This window comes from Cricetulus griseus, chromosome 6 (genome assembly GCF_003668045.3).
Source record: "Cricetulus griseus strain 17A/GY chromosome 6, alternate assembly CriGri-PICRH-1.0, whole genome shotgun sequence".
Taxonomy (NCBI): Eukaryota; Metazoa; Chordata; class Mammalia; order Rodentia; family Cricetidae; genus Cricetulus; species Cricetulus griseus.
Window position 1 is genome coordinate 33,011,488 of NC_048599.1, and position 25,412 is coordinate 33,036,899.

The 25,412-nt window shown below is 41.1% G+C and overlaps 1 protein-coding gene across 1 annotated transcript in view; it reads right to left on the reverse strand.

The window, feature by feature from the left end:
- Cfap61 (cilia and flagella associated protein 61) overlaps positions 1-25,412 on the reverse strand; it is a 289,348-nt gene that overhangs the window by 217,991 nt on the left and 45,945 nt on the right. The gene's annotated exons all lie outside the window — the stretch shown is intronic.

A 25,412-nucleotide genomic window follows, 5' to 3' on the forward strand; every position in this document is an offset into this window, starting at 1 on the left:
GCATTAGCATTTCTTCTCTCTTTTATTCTCCCCTGTCTCTTCCTCCTTTCCCACCTTCTACCCCAAACCCCACGGCCCTTTCTCCCCCTCTCTAATCCTTTGCCAGGATCTTGTTATGTAGTCCAGGCTAGCTTTGAACTTACACTCTTCCTGCTTCAGCCTCTAGAGTACTGGAAATATAGCTGTATGCAACCATGCCAGCTCCCTTTTCTGTTTTCTAAATGAGAAGAGCTGGAGCTGAGCTGTTGTTATAACATGCTCTGCAAAGTAAGGCATCTGGACATTCTTCGTATGCTTAATCTACAAACATTACAATGGGAAAATTTGCTCCATTTCCCATTCTAAGACCTCATTCCCAGACTCTCCCTCTCTTTCAACCCTCTCCCCGCCCTCCTTTCTGCCTCCAAGTCATCCATGCCTTAACAGGGCAACTTAGAAGAAATCATCACAGTAGACATATTTGTCCTGCCTTCTGCTTCACTTAGGGCCAGTTCCACTGAGGGATCTCAGCAGTGACATCTGCTCTCTTCCTCTGATGGGTCACAGCTCAGAGCAGTCCAGATGCTCTGCTTGTGGGCATGAGACACCCTGGGCCCTCTGAATGCCCCAGAGATGCAGTCACCATGAGAAAGATGCTCTGCTCTTTAACTATCCCATCAGACATTGCAGAGCCAGGGATACTCATGGTTCTCTCTGCTTCAACCTCTAGCTAGTTTATCTTTCAACAGCCATCACCAGACTGACTCCTACAGACACTGCTCAAACCAAACTACTGGGCCGTGAATGTCTTCTACCTACTTTCGACAAAGATGTGGGTAAGTGAAATAAAATGAACATCTAAGAGGAAAATTAGATGCCCAAGGAGGTTTTCAGAGAGTGACAATGCTGAAGGTACTAATGAGAGCTACTCAGATCCAGACATGAAATGTAGCTTGTTGGCTATGAAGTAGTGTCCTGAGAAAAGACAGAATCCTGAAGACAGATGCTTCAAAGAAGGTAAAACCTATGGTGTCTCTAGTCCCTGCGTATGTCTTGTGCCTGAGCCTCTTAGTACTTCAGGATGACAAGTCTGGAACGATTTCACAGGCTAATTCACTTGTGATAAAACACAGAAAGGTGGTGAACTCAACCAGCTTCTACACAGGTCTCTCCTATGTGACTCCTACTGAGGTGAATATGCAAAACATTTCCAAGATCTGGATGTTTCCCTCATCTCTCCCAACACATCTTTTTCTGACTGCTGCTATTATTGATTATTATTGATTAGCTCCTATCAATAACTGTCTATTTTAAACTACACAGTTTTTTTTAAATGAGAGCTCTTATTTTAAGTTTCAAACTGAAGAACAGATCTAAAAGAAAACCTAAGAACACGACCTATTCTATGTGTTATTTTTTTTACAATTAGAATAATTTTTAAGTAAAAAAAATTAAAGAATGGAGTACATTTCCAGTGAACTAATAATTCTGGTGACTTAACCATTTGATAGTCTAATGTTCACAAGCAATTACTAACTACAATGACTAATTGACTTAGCTAAACTGTTGTGAGGTGTTGGAGCTTATTATTAAGCAGCTGCCACCATTGTCCCCAGAGGTGGCTGCATTTCAGAACTGGGCAAGCTGATGCTACATCTCTCTTTCCAAAGTCTCTTGGGTTTTGTGAGGTTTAATTAGTTGATGTTCACAATGTGCCCTGAGGTCATCAAATGTGACATGCTATCTCAGAAAAGTCAAGGCTGGGCTATTATGTGACACTCAACTGCAAACATAACTGCAGCGACACTTGGTTATTTTACTGCTTCCACCACTTAAGTAGTTTCAAAGTCACAAGAAGCAGATTATTCTAGCAGAGAGGGGGAGACACAATTTTCCATGGTGTTCTCTCTGTGTGATATTACTTATCTGAAGTGGGTTTACCACAGGCTAATGAAGCTAGAGGTTCAAGTACCTCCCTGGTACAGGCCACTCCCACAGCACGGCATCCAATGCTGCATTCATAATTATGACTATTTTTAGAGAGGACCCCCAAGTTATATAGGCTTCAGGTTCCACTAGAATTTGGATCTGCCTGCCAACATCATATATTTGGAAGGCTTTAAAAAGGAATAGTATGTGTTTTACATTCATTTTAAATATTTATCAAAAATCCCTAAACTTTTTATGCAAAGAAGGAAGGTGATCCTAAAAGAGTAAATATGGAGAGTCAGTGAACAATATTTTACAAAGGAATAGAGTGGTTTCAAATGTCCTATAGTAAGACATTCTATAAAGCCAGTCTTTTAAAATATTTAAAATAGTGGATTATTGAGGTAAGAATAGAAAAGAATGGAATATATATGAGATATTGACTAGTGTTAGTGATGACATTTCAAATTTATAAAGAAGAAATCAGCTATACAGTAGTGTTGAATAACTGTGTTAGAAAAAAAGAGATTTCAGTCCCTATTTCCTAGTGGATCTCCAAATTAACTATAGATAAGATTATGCCCCAGACATTTAAAAATCTATCTGAAACGACTAGAAGGCTTTTAAAGACTATTTAGAAGACTATTTCCATAGCTTTGTGGGTGGTAAAACCCTTCCTTAGAAATGGAGAGGACAAATGTCACAAAAGAAAAATTTTTATCATATTGGCTACACGAAAAATTTCAAGTTCATTCCAGGACAGGCTCCAAAGCTACAGAGAAATCCTGTTTCAAAAAAAAAAAAAAAAAAAAAAAAACCAAACAAATAAAATTAAAATTTCAGGTTCTGTCAAAAAGTATCCTTTAAAAGCTTTTTTAAAAGGAGATACAAGGGGCTATTGAGATTGGCCCTTGACAGCAAGCCTGATTACTTCACTTTGCTCTCTAGGACTTTCGTGGCAAAAGGAGAAAAATGATTCCTGCAGGTTGTCCTTTGACCTCTACATACACACACACACACACACACACACACACACACACACACACACACACTGTGGTACACCTGTGTCCACACACTCTCTCTCTCACACACACATTCACAAAAGTAGGTATGTGAAGAAAATATTTGCAACACATACAATAAACCAATAATTGAATTCTAGATAATGGAAATAACATAATAGGTGAAATATATGAATAAACAGGAATTGTAATTAACCAGTAGACATATAACATTTGAAAAGTATTCAGCTTCAACAGTACACAGAGAAATAAAATGAAAGCAATGACAACTGCTTTCACCTAGTCCAAGGCCAAGCCAAAAAACTCATATTAAGTATGGCAAAGGAGAAAAGCTCAAGAGAAAGCCACTCAACAGTTCTGTTTGATGACAATGTCGATAACCCCAAGCCTAGCAGAAAAAGTTCTAAAATATGGCCTGTACAAACTGTAAGAGACACGTAGGAGGATGCTCATTTCAGTTTGCAACAACAAAACATGAACAACCTGGATATGACTAGCCTTAAGTAACTAGCCTCTTAAATAAGTAGATAAACCACTCGTAATGCTGTTGGAAAAGAGGATCCATATATAAATCCCATGTCAGGAATCCCGGGAAAGGAAACATCACTTCACAGCTTTAAACATCATGAGCAGAGTAAATGGAAATGAAAAATCACTTCCAATGTATCCTGACACACCTTCAAAGGTAAATGAAGCACACAAATTCATATGTAAAGAGTATAAACTCCCAACTAAATGAAAGAAAAGTTACTGAATAAAAATTTAAAACATAGAAAGTGCAACTAAAACCTCCCATAATAATAGATTCAGCTTTACACAGTTTCATTGGGCAAATTCCACCGATCATTTAGGGAATCAGTATTTCTCTTCCCTCCTTTCAAAGCAGTGTCTTTGGCTGGAGGGGTAGATCAGTGGTTGAGCATTTGCCTAGCATAAATGAGGCAATGCTGGGGAAATAGAGGCTGGGAGAGGGGTACCTGGGGCTTGCTGGTCAGTCAGCCTAAGGGAAGTGAGTGAGTTCCAGGTTCAGTAAGGGGCCCTGCCTCAAAACATAAGGTGGAGGGCAACTGAGGAAGACTCACAAGGGCTGGTGAGATGGCTCAGTTTCATGTCACCAATCCTGACTTCCCTCTCTGAGACCCATGTGGCCAGAGAGAACTGACTCACTCCCACAAGTTCTCATTTGACCTCTACACATGTGTCATGGTACCTGCATACACACACACACACACACACACACACACACACACACACACACACACACACACGGAGGGGAGGGGCTACAGAGGGAGCATACATATACATACTTCATCAGTTGTGTACATATAATTTAAATGATATTTGATTCCTATATTTTGCTAAAAATAAAAATCAAGTGCATGTGGACAGTAAATGTAAATGTTAAAGACAAAACAGAGGTAGAGTACTTAAGTGAATTGTCTCAAGTCTATTTGTCTATTCTACTTTGTCCCATCTCAAAAATGTCTAAGCCTACAACTTGGAGCACACTACTTAGACTTCTTCACTGATGAATTTCTACTGGTTTAGTGGTGGCTAGAAATGGACATGTTAACATCAGATAAAATCTGATTCAAAATTAAACATTGTGTGTTATAAAAATATTTTATACTGGTAAGGGATATTCTCCACAATGACAATCTCAATATTGTGAAACCCTAAGCACCATGATAGTTAGTGTTGTAAGCCTGACAAAATATAGAATCAGTAGTTGGGCCTCTGGGCATGCCTATGGGGTATTACCTTGACTTTATTAGTTAAGCTAGATGGGCCTCTGGGCATGTCTGTGGGGGGGTTACCTTTTCTGTATTAGTTAAGTAGGTTGGGCCTCAGGGTATGTCTGTGGGGGTTTACCTTGACTGTGTTAGATAAGTGGGTTGGGCCTCTGGGCATGTCTGTGGGGGGGGCACTTTGACTCTACTAGTTAAGCAGGATAGGACTCTGGGCATGTCTGTGGGGGGTTACCTTGACTGTGCCAGTTAAGCAGGAAGACTGTGGGTGTTGCCATTCTCTGACTGGGATCCCGGACTGTGTTAAGTGGAGAAAAGGAGCTGAGCAGGAGCATACTTTCACCATTCTCTGCTTCCTGACTATGGGCACATTGTGACTAGTACCCTCAAGCTTCTGCTGTCATGAAGTCCCTGCCATAATGGACAATAATCTGGAACTGTGAGCCTAATGAAACCCTTTCTCTCTACATCATCTTTGTCAGAGTAGTTTACCATAGCCACGGAAAAGCACATAGACATGAACCAAAGAGCCCAGCATCTAAGCTGGGTGAGCCAAGAGTTTTATAAATACATAAATGAAAGACGAGAGTGAAGTGGAAAATTTTCCTGTCTCAGAGTTAGACCAGGTCATCAATAATGAGGATATAGAATAGCTGAGTGTCATTGGTAAGCTGTTTTTCACAGCATGAAGATGTATCACACCATTCAAAAGACAAGAACTGACCCTAGATCAGGCGGAGTGAAAGATGTTCCGTTCAAACTCAAGGTAGAAAGTACACAGGCTATTCTTCTAGACAATACAAAAATACTGGATATTAAAGACAAGAGAGCAAACACGAAACGGTAATCATACCAGCTGGCAACCAAGCTGCTTTCCTAAATAAATTTTAGCTCAAAGAAGACACTATAATTATAAGCAAGAATTACTAAAAAAAAAAAAAAAAAAAAAAGAACTACTCAAAAAATAGCAATGATGAGAATATTAACATCAACGTTACTTGCTGATAGCTTATGAGACAGAGGCAAGGCAATACCATGTGGAAGATTCACAGCTGTAAATGTGGAAAGATAAACACCCCTGATGATGGAGTGAATTACTTGAAGTGAAGGCATGTGGACAATAAGGAACAAAGGAAAAAGCACTATTTAAATGAGCAGAGTATCCTACAGACACAGCTTCTTCCACCCACACCTCTGAAGGAGTTTCCACTTTAGGAGAAGGCTGACAACACCAAGCACCTGGAAGTACAAGTTCAACTATCACAGAACCAGTAGCATCCCAGAGGGCCCCGGGAAAGGATTTGGTCTTTCATCTTGCAGAAAGAGTTAAAAATTAATAGGGAGGAGATAATGGTGGCTTAGAGTTTAGAGTCAACTGGAATACAGCTTCTTAACAAGGTGGATGTTTGCGGGGATACACTGATGGTTAATATCAAATAACTTGGACAGATACACGAAGTCTGGTTATCAGAAGACAGTGCTAGGTAGAGCCCATTCGCATTGGGCAGGCAGCCCAACGTATCCACAGACAGAAGTGACAGAAAGATGAGAAGAAAGAGGGAGGCAGTGAGCAAAATTGGCATAGAAATGGAAGCACTACAGAAAGGCAGGCTGAACTAAGTTGATCTGGGAGCTTCATGGCCTGCTGGCACTGGAGAAGAAGTCTGCATGCCCCAGTGTGAAAGCACAGGGCTGTATGGGAACGCAGCTTTGAGGTCACACCCAAAGCTTGTTTCTCTGAGTAACATAAGTCTTTTCTTTTCCTGCAACTCAAAGCAAGTGTCACAGTATCCAACCGTGTGGTCCAGGGATGTGCCATCCAACCACCACTGAAGCAGTATCACTGAAAAATATATGCAGTGGGATCTGGGCTGGAGACACAGTACGGAATCCAGATCTCTTTCCCTTTAAAAGAGTGTGATGGCCACTGACAAGAGTCAGGACTGAGGAGACATGAGCAATTATATCCAGGGTCTGGCCTTGTTAGCTGACTTAAGAAGCTAGTTCAGCCACTCATCTTCAGTAGGCCAATTAAAGAGAAGTAATAGTGAAAAGTGGAGAAAGAGGTTTATCCAATGTGGTCGCACTGGAAAGGAGGAAATGTCCAGTAGCTCCAAGTCCATCTTTCAGGTACTGTCATAAGGTTTAGGTTTGAATGGGTAGCAGACCTTGCTCAAGATGTGGTCCTGTAAGACCCCCGGAAGCTCAGGCCTCCAGGATCTCAGCTCAGGACCTCGGTCACCCCAATCACCAGGCATAGTCCAAAGCTTGATGCAAAATGCACGAGGCTTTATTGTTGTTTAACGAGCTAACCCCATGTTAGCTCTGGTCTTTCATCCATCCACCAAGGCAGATGGCTTGGAAAGACAGCTTGAAGCGTCTGCATAGAGATCTTATAGGGCAGCATAAAGGGAGTGTCTAGGGGTACGCACAGGCTCAGGATTGGTGTGCCTCCAGGCTTGGAGGGTTTGCCCTGTGTTGATTGGTCAACTGGTTGTTATGGCCCATAGGCCCTCCCAGGGTTGTTGCTATGCTCTGTGCGTCATTGCTGTGCATTTGTCCGTAAAGCACACCCGGAGCTGTAAAGCATAGCACCACCAGCTAACTTCTGATTGGTTCCTTGCCACGAGGCAGGCACCTAACCTCTTAGTGACAAAGGCAAGTTCAGACAAGCACGTGTTCAGCTGTTACGGCTGCCGAAATGGGGAGCTGGTCTCTTCAGTCCCATTCATCACTAACCCACTGTTCTGGCTCCAGTGGCATCTTCTAGGTGATCTGATGAGTCAGAACTTTATTTGGAGGGGTTCATTTGTCCCAATCACAGTTCATCAATGGAAGCCAAGGCAGGAACTCAAACAGAAACCACAGAGGAATGCTACTAACTGGCTTGCTCTCAACTTTTGTTGCTGCTGATAATTACATACATGAATACTATATTTACATTATTCTCACCCCTTTCTCTCCCCCACCCCAATTCCTCTTGTGGTCCCCCATTCCCTCTCAAGTTCATGACTTCTTCAAATAGTATTACATATATACATATTGTGTATGTACAAACATTTCTACAACCTTCTGAGTCTGTTTAGTCTATGCTCGTATGTACATGTGTTCAGGGCCAACCACTTGGGATCAGATAACCTATTGAAGGGAGCAGCTGCCCATTTCGGCAGCCATGACAGTAACACATGCTTGCCACCACCTTGCCTTGGTCACTAGGAAGTTAGGTTCCTGCCTCCTGGCAAGGAACCAATCAGAAGTTAGCTGGTGGCGCTATGCTTTACAGCTCTGGGTGTACTTTACGGACAAGTGCACAGCAATGACGCACAGAGCATAGCAACAACCCTGGGAGGGCCTATGGGCCATAACAACTAGTTGACCAATCAACACAGGGCAAACCCTCCAAGCCTGGAGGCACACCAATCCTAAGCCTGTGCGTACCCCTAGACACTCCCTTTATGCTGCCCTATAAGATCTCTATGCAGACGCTTCAAGCTGTCTTTCCAAGCCATCTGCCTTGGTGGATGGATGAAAGACCCAAGCTAACATGGGGTTAGCTCGTTAAACAACTATAATAAAGCCTCATGCTGTTTGCATCAAGCTTTCGACTCTGCCTGGTGATTGGGGTGACCGAGGTCCTGAGCTGAGATCTTGGAGGCCTGAGCTTGGCGGGGGGGGGGGGGGGGGGGGGGGGGGGGGGGGGGCTTACACTGTAGGGAGCTCATTCCCTGAGAAGTCTCTCAGCAGCCATTGGCTTCCTGTACTGGAGCCCTGTGAGATCTCCCCTGTCCACACTGACATCAACTGTCACTGTGCAGGTCTTGTTTAGGTAACCATATTGATGAGGTTTCATGGGTACAGCTTCATTGTTATAAAATCTCTTCAGTTTGTTTTTTTTTTTTTTTTTGCATTGATTGGTTTATTTATTGTGTGTGTGTGTGTACATGTCTGTTTCTGTGTCCCAATCCTTGTCCTTGTCGATGTCCATATGTCTGTGTTCCTGTATGTCAGAGGTGGGGGGAGGAGCATGTGAGAAATACCTTCCTAGGAGACAAATTCTTCTGCCTGACACAAGGCTTCAGCCTTTTCTTTCTCCCAGCATGAGACTCCTAGGGAAATTCCAATTCATGGGGTCTATTGTTTCCACTGCCTGATAGCCAAAAGGAGAAGCACCGTGTCTCCATTCATGCGATCTTCACTCCTACTGAGATGGTTATAGCCTCAGGAAACCATAGTTGTATGTGGTAGAAAGCACAGACACAGCTGCACCTCCTGGACAGTAGTGTGTTCCCGACTCTAGGTGTGGGCTTCAGGGAGCACCCAAAATATCTGCCATGCCTGCAGCAGCTCCATGGAGTGAATCTGTCTGGGAATCTTGATTCCCTGCACTAGTGAGCAAGGGAACAAAGCCATTCCAACCAGACTCTGTGCCCACCCAAGCCATGCTCACTGCCCGAGTAGTAAGCAACACAGAAAAAAACAACAACAAAAAATCCCCACAAACCAACAACTATCCCATAACTTATGGTCTAATCAAGGGGTGCATAACACAAAAAGCCATGGGAAGGGAAGACATGCAGATTTGTATAAGCAGGGACTTTTTACTTTTGCCTACACAACTACCTCCCACCCCCCCCACCCCCGTGGAGACAATAATATTAAAAAATATTTATATTAAGAGGCTAAAGAGATTGCTCAGAGGTTAAGAGCACTTGTTGCTCTTGAAGACAATCCAGGTTCAATTCCCAGTATCCACCTGGAAGCTCACAATTGTCTGTAACCCCAGGTCCAGGGCTTCTGACACCCTCTGAAGATTCCAAGGAAACACGAGCTACACAGACACACATGCAGGCAAAATACAAACACATAAAATAAAAATAAATAAATCCCTCCCTCTCCCTTCCTCCTCTACCTCCTTCCTTCCACCAGTGGATCGAGATGTAACCTCTTAGCTGTTCCTGCTGCCACACCCTTCCTTGTTTGGCCACCATGGATATAACCCTCCAAAACCACAAGCCCAAATTAAACAATTTCTTTTATAAGTTGCTTTTGCCATCGTGTTTTATACAACAATAGAAAAGTAACTAAGATAGAAGTTGTATGTTTGCTTTTAACCTAAAATATGGTCTATGTTAGAGAAAATTCCATGAACTGCTGAAAGGCTGTGTGCTCAGGACATTCTGTGGCATACCTGTAGACACCTACTGAGTCTGTCTGATCTGTGGCAGTTTAGCTGAAGTTCCTTTGTGGATTCGTGGTTGCTCTCTTGGGGAGAACAGAGTACCAATGTTGCCTACTATTAATGCATTGCATGGCCCTTTATACCTAGGCTAGAAATGTTTACTTTGTGAAACCGTGTAATTACAATTGTCTTCTTGATATATTTTCCCCTTTATCAATATGTAGTGACCTCTTTCTTTTCCCTTCCCTTCCCCTGTATCCTCCCCTCTTGTGTTCTTCTCCATCTCTGGTGGCCCAAGTGGGCCTTGAATTTACTATGTAGTTAAGGGTGACCTTAAAGTTCTGATCCTCCTTCACCTCCCAGGTGCTGGGATTTTAGGCATTGTTTTTATGCTGTGGTGGGAATTAAACTCAGAGTTTGGGTATGTTAGGCAAGCACTCTACCAGTTAAGCCACAAACTTAGCTCTGATATATGTTTTTTTCTTTTTTAAATTTGAAAAGTAAGACCATTTACATTCAGAGTAAAAAAGAAAATTTATGACTGCTAACCAGCATTGCAGAAGACACATAAAAGAATCTACACACATAGCAGGAAGATAAAAAAAAAAAAATCGTAAAGACAGGAAAGAATAAAACCCACTATAAAAGTGGATCAGGAAACAGTATATAAGAAACATTAGGAAAGTAAAAAAAAATGTCAAGAATTAGGATGCACAACTGGGGACCAAGTATTCTAATAGATGAGCCTAAAAGAGCCATTCTCATTCAAACCACCACAGCATACAAATAACAAATGAAATCATTGCTTACATTCTGTCAGATCATAATGAAAAGAAACTAGAAACCAGCATAGGCCTGTTCCAGACCCCCTGAACAAGTCTGTCAGTTTGGAGGTCTGGGCAATCTATGGGGCCTCTGGTAGTGGGTCAGTATTTATACCTAGTACATGAATGGACTTTGGGAGCCCTCTCCACATAGAGGGGTACTCTCTCAGTCTAGACACACGGGGGAGGGTCTAGGCCCTGCTCCAAATGATATGACAGACTTTGAAGATTCCCATGCAAGGCCTCACCACCTGGGGAGCAGAAAGGCAGAAAGAGGTTGGAATAGGGGGTGGGGGGAGGCATGGGAGGAGAGGAGGGAGAGGGAACTGGGATTGACATGTAAAAGAAGTTTATTTCTAATAAAAATGTAAAAAAAAAGAAAGAAAAAGAAACTAGAAATCAGCAGCAAGAGAAATTATGTAAAAACATAAAGATTGAATAATATACTTTAGAACAATTATTGGGACATTGAAAAAATAAAGGGAGACTTAAACACTTCCTACAATAAAAGGAAAATAGAAACACTATAACAAAAATCTGTGGGACAGAGCAAAAGTAAGTTATAAGAGAGAGGTTCGTAGTTATCAATGTCTACATTAGAATAAAATCAGAGTCTGGTAAGATAGCTTTCAGTAAAGGCACTTGCCTAATGACCTGCATTCAATCCCAAGGGCCCACATGATAAAAGGAGAGAACTGACTCCTACAAGTTGTCCCCTGACCACCACATGTGTGCAAACGCACATACTGACCCCCCCATTCACACTAAATAATAAACAAATAAATGTAATTTTAAAAACAGAGAGATCTCAAGAATACAACCTAATGATGCATCTCCTAGAAAGCCAGGAACAATCCCAACCCCAAACTGAAAGGGAACTAATAAACATTAGAGCAGAGAGCAGTAATAGTTCACAGATTTATTCAGTACTAAAAAGTCTCCACCCAAAGAAAAAGCCTAGAACCAGATAGATTCACTGCTTAATCTTTCAAGAACATTCAAGAACTAATATTAATAATCCTCTAACTATTCTGTAAGGTAGAAAAGGAAGAATGCTTCTAAATTAATTCCATAGAACAAATATTAACACTGATACCAAAATCAGACACAATTTTAACAAAACACATACAAGAAGAAAGCTATAGACCAATATCTTCATGACAATGATTCAATAAAATACTTGCAAAACAAAGTGTAATGACATATTAAAAAGACTCCAAGTTGGCTTCATTCTAGAAATACAAATTTGGTTGGATACATACAAATCCAAAAAGGTAACACAACACATAAAACTAAAGCCAAAAATCACAACCATCTGCACAGTTTCAGAAAAATGCCTTTGACAAAGCTTAACACCTTTTCATGATAAAAAGCCTTGAAGAAATGAGATATAGAAAGATCATAACAGCATAACAAGTGATATATAAAATGAATTTGTAGCTAGTATCAGGTGAATGTGTAAAAACCAAAACCATTGCCTCTAAAGTTGAGAACAAGGTAAGGATATCCACTTTCATGGCTTCTGTTTGATATGGCACTTGACGTTTTAACCAATGAAGCAAGTCAGGAAAGAGAAATAAAAGGGATGAAAACAGGGGAGGAAGAAGTTGGATTATCCTCATTTGTAGATGATATTATCAAATATCATCAGAAGACCCTAAAGATTATACCACAAGACTTTAGGCCTGATAAATTCACCAAAGTAAAAGAAGACAAAGTTCAACATACATAATCCATCGAATATTTTTAATAGATCAATAATAGCCACCAAAACCAAGAAAGAGATCAGGAAAATAATCCTATTTACAAAAACCTTAAAAAATAAAAATAAATAGCTTGGGAAATGGCTCAGTGGATAAATGCTGGCCATATAAGTATGAGAACCTGTGCAGCCAAGCATGGCAGTGAGTGTCTGTCACCCTAGTGACAAAAGGTAAAGTCAAGGGGAGACTGGTGGTGAAGAGGGTTTTAGCTACTCAGTGAGCTCCAGGTTCAGTGAAAGCTGCTGTCTCAAAAAAAACAAGATGAAGAGCCAGAGAGGAAGGCAACATCCACCCCTGTGGGGGTGGGGGACTGGACACAAGAAGAAGGAAGAAAGAGGAGGAGGAGGAAGAAGAGGAGGAGGAAGGGGAGGAGGAGGAGGAGGAGGAGGAGGAGGAGGAGGAGGAGGAAGAAGAAGAAGAAGAAGAAGAAGAAGAAGAAGAAGAAGAAGAAGAAGAAGAAGAAGAAACCTCAAAATAAATCTAACTAAGGATATAAAAGACTTCATTAAAAAGTATAAAACACTGAAGAACAAAACTGAAAGATCACCCATGTTTATGGACTGGCAGAATGACATATTGCTGTAAATGACTTCAATTTTTATAGTAATCTACAAATGAAATGCAATTCACATCAAAACATATTGCTGTAAATGACTTCATTTTTTCAAAGTAATCTACTAATTAAATGCAATCCACATCAAAATTCCATGACATTTTTCATAAAAATGGAAAAAATGTCCTAAAATTCTAAAGGAAGCATAAGGGAGCCCTAAATAAACAAAGAAATCCTGAGCAAAGAGTTATGTTTGTGGTATTACAATACCTGACTTCAAATTATACTATAGGACCAGAGTAACCAAATCAAAACAAAACAGACAAAAAAATAGATATGTAGGCTAATGGAATAGAATAGAGAGAAGCCAGAAATAAAGCCAAGTTCTACAGAAATCTTATTTTCAACAAAGGTGCCAAAAACCCACTGGAGGAAAGACAGCTGCTTTGTCTGCGTGTAGAAGAAAGAAGGCAGATTCCCGTATCTCTGCACTAAATCATCCTCAACTCTATCAAAGAACTCAGCGTCAGGCCTGGAAAATTTAAACTTTCAGATACAGGAACAGGGAAGGAATTTCTGAAAAGTGCTTCAGCAACTCAAGGCGGCATTGCAGGGACTGACAAACAGAACTGCATGAAATTAAAAAGCATCCGTACAGCAAAGGAAACAACCAGTAGAGCTCAAGCCAGTTCATAGAAAATCTTTGCCAACTGTACAGTTGGGAGATTAGTAGACAGCATCTATAAAGAATCAAAAAATTAAATACAAACTCCCCAAATAAATGGGGAAATAGACAGTTCTCAAAAGAAGAAATACAAGTGGCATATGTATGTGTGTATGTATGTATGTATGCATGTATGTATGTATGTATGTATGTATGTATGTATGTATGTTCAACATTTTTGGCCACCAAAGAAATACAAATAAAAATTACATTGAGATTTACCTCACTCCAGTCAGAACGACTAACATCAAGAAAACAAATGACAATGAAAGCTAGCAAAGATGTCGGGGGCGGGGGAGGGGTGACTTTCTACAGTGTGGGTGGTATTGTGAACTAATGCAGCCACTACAGAATTCTGTATTGAGCTTCCTCAGAACACCCATGAACCACTCCTGGCCATACACCTGAAGAAACCCAAGTAGCATCCATGGGAGTCTCATGCTTATTGTTGGACTCTTCACAACAGCCAAAGTACGAAAGCAGTTTAGATGTCCATCTGCACACAAATGGATTAAAAAAACTGCAATATATACACATCGTGAGGTTTTAATAAACTAAAGAGTAAAATTATGTCATTTGAAAGAACATAGATGGAGGTGGAGATTGTCGTGTTAAGGAAAATAAGTCAGACCCAGAAAGACAGATATGATATCTCCCCTCATATATGGACTCTAGATTTAAAATTGTGTGTGTGTGTGTGTGTGTGAGAGAGAGAGAGAGAGAGAGAGAGAGAGAGAGAGAGAGAGAGAGAGAGAGAGAGATAGAGAGAGAGAGAGAGAGAGAAAAGGTAGAGGTGAGACTATGTAGGAAAAGATCTAAAGAAATGGAGCAGGAGAACGAGAGAGTAATGAGGGGTAAGAAAGACAAATACTGCATCTTCTATCATATGCACAATCTCTCTCCATGTGTATAATATGTATGTGTATATTTATATACAAATGAGATCAGTAGAGACATTATCTAGATGAGAAGACAGAAAACAGTATATGAACACAAGAAAGAGTAGCCGGGGTGAATGAAAACAAAATATTATGTCATGAAGGAAAACTCATTATTTGTATGCTACTGATTGGCTAGCTGTGGTCTCAAAAAAATAGGCTTATAAACTGCCCCAACTATTCATTTTTATTTCTTTACTCCAATCCATAGTCTTCTATTTTTGCAGCTCTCTGTCTTGGACCCTCTAACCAACTCCTCTCTGTAATCTCCACTGCTCCTTGAGTGTGAGATGTATTGGGAAGTTTCAGATGGGAAAGGAATGGTTGTGCGAGCCACCAAAGTGATCTAGAAATTACTTTAAACTGAAGATAGCTAAGTGTCAGCAGCCATGAAAAGGAACTGTGTCTAAACTTAAAACAGAGCCCCCCCCCATTCCTTGGGGAGGCCTTATCCTCTCCGTGGAGCAAATAGGAGGAGCAGGGAGTGAAGGGAGTGGGAGGAGAGGAGGAAGGGGGAACTGGGATTGGAATATAAAAAAATAAATTAATAAAAAGCCAAAACAAAACAAACAAAAACAAACAAACAAACAAACAAAAAAACAGGGCCCCTGGGAGATACAGCTTGCAGACATTTTCCTATTTGGTAGAAGATGAGCCCTTAGCTTGCGGTGAATTCAGCTGCAAGCCTACTCCAAGTCAGGTACAGTGATGTGTTCCTTTAACCCCAGTACTCAGAAGGCAGGCAGATCTCTGTGAGTTAGCTTGATCTACACAGGGAACTCCAGGCCAGTCAAGGCTACACAGTGAGCCCTTGTCTCAAAATACCATCAGAAAAAGCAAAAGAGCTCCTTGTGCAGGTGCTGTCAGCCTGGAAAGACATCACTTACCACCACCAACATCAAGAAGTCCAACCGAACTTTCCCACAGAAACCCCATCTCTTAAATTTGGTGTCCACCTTTACCTTTTGCAATGTAAAGAATTATTTATCACTCAAGGAGAATATCCCAATGTTCATCTGTTTCCCAGAGTCCTCAGTCTATTGCCTGTTATTTTGAAGGCCCTCAATCACTGCTTCACTATAACCTATGTTTCACTATACCTCATGTTTCCACCAATGTATTTGAAAATGCTTTTATCTGTAACTTTCTTTTGTTCTGTTACAATAAAAACTTCATAAAGCTGTTACTACATCAGGCCACAGTATTTGGGGTAGTCTGAATCTGTGTTCCTGGGCTATGAACTCTCATGTTTGGCTCCAGAATAAACTATATTTTATTATTTTGCTGTGAGGTCTGTGTTTTGTGCATCGACAGGGCATTTCTAAGAGAAGCTGGGTGTTTTCCCATAACTATTACAAAACACATTTTTGTAGAGCTAGTTTTGTGATTTGCTTGTTTTTCTCTTGGCTGCCAAATGTTTTATGTAGAATTAAATCAGTACTCAATAAAAAAGTAGACTCTTTCCTACACACACACACACACACACACACACACACACACACACACACACACACACACCTATACCATGCTAATAATTTTTTTTTCCATCTTCAATACTAGTGGCTCTTTTCAAGAAGAAAAAATCAAATTTTCTAACCCTGATTCCTAAAGTTACAGTTTATTAAGACCCATGAGGAGATAAAGAGGCTTGCAGGTGCCTCTCCCAGGTCTTTGGCTGAGTGAGCCATGAGGCGCAGAGGTCAGGAAACACCAAAGATCAAGGAAAAATCCAGGGGGAGAAAGCTTGTGACCCAGGAGCAGAAGAGCTGGCTTCATGCCGGCCATCCTCAGCACTAGGTTTCCCTTTGTTTGCTGCCATGTACCAAGACTGTGTTTTTAGTAAATTACTTCCTCTGTTTCTTTGCTCAAATTAAATTTGGTCCATGATAGGTTAAGGGTTGTCAAAATAAAAACACATTTGTAAGCAGAGAGAACTTGGGGCGACCCCCACGTAATGGGTGCAGCCCACTGACAGCCAATTTAATCAAGGGGGAATTCAGAGTATTCATAGAGAGCAATTGATTTTCAAGAGAAAAGTCAGCAGGATCAAACAGCCAGTTGGGATGAAAATCCCCTGAATCACCCCTGTTGCTGTGTTTGCTACCAACCAACTCCTGCCTCCATATAGTGTAATAGCCAAATTACTGTAATTATCCTACAGCACAAGTGGCATATCAACATTATTTTAAACATGGATTTTTTTGCATAATCTTTCATTATCATCATCCAGCCTCCCATTCAGAAATGGAAAACAACAACAAACTGTGCTGTAGCCCCCAAAGGAAAAAGGTCACCAGAGAGAACAAATCAAAGGGTTATTTACATGTGAATATACTGAGATGTGTTTTACAGTCAAATACACTCTTGAAATTCATTAAATGCTTTCTCCCTGCTTCATAAATATGGGCAAAAGAGACATCACCTACTGGGAAAATAATCCCAGCACATAATGATGATAAGGAATATAAATAAAGCCACTTTCCTTTCAAAGACCTCCAGGCCGTGTATCAAAGCGTTCGTGTGTTTCTGCCATTGTGAAATGAATCTGACCACTGGAGAGCATGGCGGAGTGCTATCACAGGTTGCTCCCAGTGCTGAAAAGGGGAGTGGGAACGCAGACGCATTTCATCTTGCTCTCTGCAAAAATAATGGATTCTTAAGCAGCTGCCATCGTTTGTGGCCGCTGTTGTTTTTGAAATCCTGCAAAGGGCTTAGAAGGCAGCAGTGGAATGAAGATGGAAAAGCAGTGACAGGTTTTGCTACATAGCCCAAAAGGCCCACCCAGTGGGCTTGAGGCAGTGTCCCTGGCTGTGAGCTCTAGACTTCAGCTCTGCCTCATTTTCTTCCTGATATGTTACAAACCCAAAGATGCCCCCATGAGATCCTCTTGCAAGAGCCTAAACTGTCCGTCTTGAGGACGACTTGGCCCACACACAAATCTGGTATCACTTTCTTGTTTTCTAGACATTTCTGTGTGCCACTGGCATGCACATACTTCTAGAAAATGGAAGTTGCAAAGAGTAGTTAAAGCCTTGGAGATGACAGTGTTATTGTTATTATTATTATTATTATTATTATTATTACCTTTATATGCTAAAGATATTCACTGGCAAAAATCCCTAATAATAAATAAACTTTTTCAAAGGACAGAATTTAGGCTGGAGGTACAATGGCTGAGCACTTTCCTGGCATGCACAGAGCCCCGAGTTCAATCCAGAACACTATAAGTCATTTAAATTTTTTTTAAAAAAGACAATTCTAAGGGAAATAAATCTCAGCTGACATACTAAACTTTGTATGCACATCACACAGAATCCCTAACTCTTCAGCCACAGCCAGGTTTACTATGGTCACAGCATTGCAGGCATGGCCATGAGGCACCAGAGAACCACAGTTCCAGATCCTAGGGGAAGAAAAGGCAGGAGGAGAGAGAGGACCTGGATGCTGATAAGAATTGAAGATGGAGACTGGCCAGATAGACAGGACCCCACAGCAGCAGCCCTTACAGTGTCCTTGCTACAGGCTGCCACTAAGGTGAGTCCTAATATAGTATGAACAGTGTTCTTGTAAGAAGAGGACATTGAACATGGACCAGCATGGGGTGGCGGAGGGGAGCATATGAAGACATAGAGAAAGATGGTCATCAGCAAACCAAGGAGAGAGGTCTCAGAAAAAAAAAAAAAAAAAGAAAGAAAGAAAAGAAAAAACTGCTGAGGCACCTTGATCCCAGAGGACTTGAGGCCTTGGAACTGGGAGATAAATTTCTGTTTAACTTGTTACCAGGGAAACTCGGGTGGGGAGGATTCCATAGATGAAGACGCCTCTTGTTTTCAGTGCTCTGCTTTTTGTTTTGTTATGGTTTTTGTTTTCCGAGACAGGATTTCTCTGTGTAGCTTTGGAGCCTGTCCTGGCACTTGCTCTGGAGACCAGGCTGGCCTCGAACTCACAGAGATCCACCTGCCTCTGCCTCCCGAGTGCTGGGATTAAAGGCGTGCACCACCAACGCCCCGGCCAGTGCTTTGTTTTTAAAACAAAATCCTGGTAACTGAGGTCCAGGCTGTGCTCTGTACATATCTCATTCACACCTGAAATCTGTGTGAAGGACCAAGTAAGCCCGAATGGAGTTGGAAACAGAAAGTGCAGACAGGCTAAAAGACTGGAGGATATTTAATAGACAACACAGTGTTAATAGAGTTTCTCATTTTTTTTTGCTTGCCTTTTAGTTTTGGTTTTTCCTTTAGCTCCAGAACATACAAAGTGACCCTAGCCCAAGAGGGAAGAGAACTGAGGAAAGCAGCGGAAGGAAATTCAAATGAAAAGAAATTAAATATAACAAAAAACATTTCCTGACAGCAAGGGTGATATGTTTGATAATTTTGAAGGCAACACTGCTTTTTTTTTACATGGGGTGTTTTTGAAAAAAAAATATTATTTTGAATGGCCTTTAACATATAATAAGCGACACTTCTCCTGAATGGCTTGGTTACAAGGAGCTATGTTAATTATCTTTTTGAAAGGCCACAATTCTGCTATATAAAATGAAATCTCTCCCTGCCAAGGAGCACATCAAATTCTACAAGGATTTCTGTAAGGTGGGCCCCGGGTGTGTAATGAGATTTACCAGGCTGAACCTTTCGGGATCTTACAAAACAGAGATCTGTGCTGCTGGAACACACCGGCCTACATGACCAACAAAAGTTGTTTTCTTTGGGCTTGTCTTTTTTTTTTTTTTTTTTTTTTTTTTTTTTTTTTTTTAAGCCATTAAACTGGGTGATGCCAATACAGCTGTGGAAATGCAGGCTGTGCCCTATTTTGCCTTATGCATCATCAAGAAAATTGCCAGCTCAATTCTGATTCCAAAATCTTTATTGTGATGACGCAGCTAACAAAAGCCACAGCTTGATTTGCAAACACCGCAAGGGGCCAGTGATGGGGCCAACTGGAAGGAAACAGTTTGGAGCCCAGAGCCTTTTTACTGTCACTAAAGGAGAATATTCATTAACCACCAGGCATATGGAACACCTTGATGGGATTCTGCACACCTTCAGGGGCTTAACATCCTACGCCTCACTTGGTACACTCTCCCATACAAACAGAAAGCTCTCTCTTCCCTCTCCCCTCTCCCCTACTCCCTTCTCCCCTCCCTCCTCTCCCCTCCCCTGCTCCTTGTAGTGCATATGCCTATTTCTTTACAAATCTTCCAACATTCCAGGAACTCACCACTTCTAAAATAAGTTTCCCACTAAATAAAAATAATAAACTTTTACTAATTTTCTTTGTATTAGTTCAAAATCTACATCCTTAGAACTCATCCCAGTCAACCCTGCTACAGACTCAAGGCTGCTTAGCACACAAAAAAACAAAATTTACAAATGTATCCTAGGATATGTGCGTGCGTGCGTGCGTGCGTGTGTGTGTGTGTGTGTGTGTGTGTGTGTGTGTGTGTGTGTGTGTGTGCACTGCAATATGAGTGTGTGCACTGCTCTGGTGAGAGGCAAACTGAATGTGCACAGCTGAACTCTTTAGGCTCAGAGGACATCACAATGGTATAAAGAACTAAAGAAGGAAGGCTCCTCTGTTATCTGAAGAACATTAAGTTTTACTGTTTTTCTGCTTGGAATGGTTGAGTCTGCTGTGAGGTTCAAGTTTTCCCAACTGTGAGGGAAAGAAAGACTTGAATCAGAGACTTATGAGCAGAGAACTCAGGAAGAAGACTGAGGAGGAGGGGCAAGGAATGCAACCAACAAAATGTGCATTATCAATGACCATGGTGGACAGCTGGTACTCAGTCCTCCACTCAGGTCATCTCAGAGTCCTCCACCTGTCAGGCAAGGGGCCTGGGGTGTCTGAACCTCACTCCAGTCTTTTGTGTGTGAGATAAACGCTTTCATAGTTGGTACAAAGAGACTGCATCGACTAGATGTTGGTTCCCTCAGAAGCAGATCTGGAGTCAAAGACTGAAACACAGTAATTGACATGGGACAGCAGAGGACAGAGAGGGACTTGATGCAGGGAATGGTCAGCGCCTGCACTGTTCATTTCCTAGCTCTTCCAGTCTGCAACTTGACCCGGTAGCATGCCTTTCCATAGCTCTAGACAGGCCTGAGGACACACAGGTGAAGATTCCAGCCAGAGAAAGTTGTTCAAATTACGTGTCTTCACACATGTGCAGACACACAATCAAGATTGAGGATATGGGTTGACCGCTGATAAATCACTAAGGAAATCTCTTATGAAACAGTTCACTGACATGAAAAACCCTGCTGCTGTATTTAGTGAAACATGCCTGTCACTGGAATATTCTATCTACATTTACTCTAATGTCTTTTTGCCTGAGAAATGCCTATGCTCTGGGTGTATAGGCATATAAGATATAAAAGAAAACTAAACATTTACTAATAATGAATCATAAAAGAAATTATTTGAAATCAGTTCCTAGGTAAACATATAATTTTTTCCATTTTGGAGCATGGATGTATGCACTTTGATGTGTTCATGGACGTGCACAAGCACTATGGAAGCTAGAGGAAGATGCTAGATGTCTTTTGAAATTATTCTTCATCTTTTTTTTTTCTTATTGAGACAGGTTGTCTCACTGAACCTGGAGCTCCTCACTGACTCAGCTAACTATCCTGTCCCTGCCTCCTCAGCACTGGGATCACAGGCACAGGCTACCATGCCAGGCTTTCTAAGGTGCTGGGATCAAATTCAGGTCCTCATGCTTCTGTAGCAAGATGTTACTGATTGAGCCATTCTCCAGTCCAATTTTAATATTTATTAAAGAGGAGAGTAAATTTGCATACTAATTAGATACACTTTTTTTACTTTTATATTAAGAATTAGGTCTTGGCAAAATATCTGACTCTGAAGCAGTAGAACATGCCCAATATTTTCAGAGGTGACTAACGTTAAATGCTGAGAATACTGTTTCTGGTAAGGTGTAATACAAAATGACAGCAGTATGCTTAGGTTTATAAATTGCTGGAAATTCTATGTTAGTCTCAAGCCAAAATTCATCTTGTGATTTTGCATGTGGTGTATATATATTACTTGGTTGTGTGGGTGCTGGAACATGGGGGGGGGTGTAAGGTGGGGCAGAGACTGATGTCTGGTACCTTCCTTGATCACACTCCACCTTTATTCTTTTTAAAACAAGGTCTCTCTATGAATGAACCTAAAGCTCAATGCTTTGGCTAGATTTTCTGGCTAATGAACTTCAGAGATCTGTCTGTCTCTGCCCCTATCCAACTCTGGAGTTAGAGGAATCATTTAACGATTTTTTTTTTTAATTAAACTCAAGCCAGAAGCTCAAACGACAATTTTTAAAACCCAATGTTTAAACGCAGTCCAAGCAAAGACATACGTACAGACTGATACGTACAGACTGAAGACTCGTGATAGAAAGCCCCACTCTGTAGGAGTGGAGAATTTTATATGTAAAGTAAAAGCACTGCAATTCATAACTCTCTCAGGAAACATTCCTTAACATCACATGCCGTGACAGTGGGATCGCTGTAAACTGTACATGCTGTGTGTTCAGAACCAAGGCTACAGTGAAGTCACAGGATGTGACACAGGTCAGCACCACCAGAAATATCTTGGATTCATTGCACAATTGATTCTGAATTGATTTCTGGTCACTAAGCCCTGAAAATCCTTTGATTGTGCCTAAGTTTTTTGTAACCCCACTGGGGTTTTGTTGAAGAAGCTATGAATAAAGGAACAGGTGGCATTGGTGGCATTGGACTGAGAGTATAGTTCAGTGGCAGACTACTTGTCCAACATGATGAGACTGTGAGTTTGACACCCAGCCCCCAAAATAAAAAGAAAGTCACCTCACCCAGATTGTCATTTTGCACAGATGTAGAGAGGCTAGATGAGAGGCTGGACTGGGCTTTTGAGACAGTTCCTGATAAAATTTATAAATGTTACATGAGCTTGGGAGGAAATGAAATGGAGAGAGCTTCACCTGCTCTTTAGCACCAAGCTATGAGGATAAGATGCGATAATGCATATGAACATCCTTTGAAATGGAAAACCACTGTCCTTCATAGTCTTTATCGTCAACTTGGCACAACCTAGAAACACTCAGAAGAGCAGACTTCAACTGAGTAATTACCCAGATCAGACTGGCCTGTGGTCATGTTTGTAAGAGATTGTCTTGACTGATGATTGATGTGGGAGGGGCCAGCCCACTATGGGGGGCACCATCCCTAGGCAAGTGAGTCCTGGCTATATAAGAAACCTAGCTGAGCATGAGAGCAAGCTGGTATGCAGCATCCTCCATGGTTTCTTCTTCAATTCCTTCCTGCCTTGGACTCCTCCTGTCCTGACTTGCCTCAATACTGGATCATATCCTAGAAGTATAAGCCAAATCAACCCTTTCCTACCCATGTTGCTTCTGATGCTTTTATCACAGAATCAGAAAAGAAACTAGAACAATCACCAAACGAAATACAAAATATAAACTATAAGACACAATGATGTGTGCTCATTTTAAACACAAATTCGATTTTACATTTTTGAGAAATTATATTTCCTTTAACTTGAGACTTCCATCAGAGTAACAAAAACCAAACAGGTCACAGCTCATTTTCAGTCTCTCTGGAGCTTCCTCTGTTGATGTTATAAAAATATGGCTGTGGAATTTGTTGATGACTCTGCTTGGATATAATGAGCTGCTGGGGACCTATGACTCCATCACTGAGTTATCTCAGGTCTACAATGGAAGCTCCCTGGTAACAATTTCATAAAGAATCATCTTTGTGTCAGTGAACAGAAAACCAATTTTCAAAAATAAACACCCAGTGATAGGTAACAAGTTTCCCTACTTCCTTCACCTGCCACCCTGTCCTACAGCAAACAATTTTAAGAAATAGGTTGAAGGAAGTAATGAGAAGCCAGCTGCCTGCCTTTCCTGACACCATAGATTTTTGTTACACAGAGACATAGTAGAATATGTATAGACGTTTCAGGACCAGAGTTTTTCATTCATTCTACATAAGGAACACCATTAGTGTTAGAAGGACTCAGCCTCCTCAGGAGGAGTCTATAGCCTTCTTATCTGGTTTTGGTTTGGTTTGGTTTGGTTGGTTTTTCAAGACAGAGTTTCTCTGTGTAACAGCTCTGGCTGTCCTGGAACTCACTCTGTAGATGAGGCTGGCTTAGAACTCACAGAGATCTACCTGCCTCTGCCTCCTGAGTGCTGGGATTAAAGACATATGCCACCATGCCCAGCTGTTTTGGGTTTTGTTTTTGCTGTTGTTTGTTTGTTTTGCTTTAAGTAATGATAGCACATAAACCAGAAAAAAATTACATGCTTGTCACTGAGCTAAGTGCATCACAATTCTAATATTTACTCCTTCTAGCCATTCCCTGGGTTGAGTATTATTTTTATCTCTCCTTTATACACGAGAACTTGGCTCCTGTTTAGTGCCACCTTCAAAGAAGACTTCCAGTACTGGAAAGCAACTGTGACAACTTCTAATTCAGAATTATCTCATGGTGTTTAAATGTTCCTCCTGAACATTCCTTCCCTGAGAGCCTGTACAAGCCACTGTTCACCATGAAACAGTAATGACTCAAGTCTCACTTTCAGGAGGGGTGGTGCCATCTGTACAAAAGGGAAGCACCTTTCCATGGAGGGTTTCATGGTTCTGTGTGATGAGTATGCATAGTCAGGTCAGGTCTGTGCATCCATGTGTCTAGTGTCTGGTTTTCCCATTGAAGGGATAAGTTTGGCTAATATGACACCTGTAATTGACTGGAATACAAAGTCCTCTGCTGCCAGCCATAATACTCCTCTTTTTTTTTTTTTTTTTTTTTGAACAACCTTACTAAAACCCTTCATATTAGAGGAGGCAGTACAATTAAAAATAAATCCTAACTTCCCCCAAAGAATGAATGAATGGCCAATTATAAAGAAATAATAGCCACTAACTACTATCAACATTTACTGCTCAATAATTTCATTCAAAACATGGCCACCAAGTAAGGCATTTTACACATCATACCTCAGTGAAAATTCACAACTCCTGTCTGATGGGGATTTTCCTCACCCTACACATGGGGGACCCAGATAAGAACTGAATTGACAACCTAAGCTCACTGCCTGTTTGTATCTATCTGTTCTCCATGAAGCCAGTGTGGTGCTTAATAACCAAAGCCTGAGATTACCTCATCTTCATGAAATACTGACACAGACAATATTTCAAAATTCATTTTATGGCTCAGGGTTAAGAGCTTGTATTGCTCCTGCAGAGGACCTGAGTTCAGTTCCCAGCATCCATATGGTGGCTCATCACCACCTGTAACTCCAGCTCCAGAAGATTGGACACCCTCTTCAGTCCTCCACGAGCACACACACACACACACACACACACACACACACACACACACACACACACACTCTCTCTCTCTCTCTCTCTCTCTCTCTCTCTCTCTCTCTCTCTCTCTCTCCCTCTCTCTCTCAGCATATAACTATATGGACATATACACTCACACATAAATAAAAAATTGAAAATTGATGTTATTTCACATAGCTAGGAATCAGTTGTACGAGATAAAAATGACCACTTGCAATAGACTCATGCTCAGAGGGTGTGCCAAAGACATAAACACAAAAGTACTGATTGTAAAGATCAAAGTTTAAAAGCATACCAAGCCTTCAAAATTTTTTGCTTTTTAAATATTTAAATTTTTAAGCTTTGGGGATTGAACCTAGGGGACCTATTCCATACTAGACCCCTTGGTC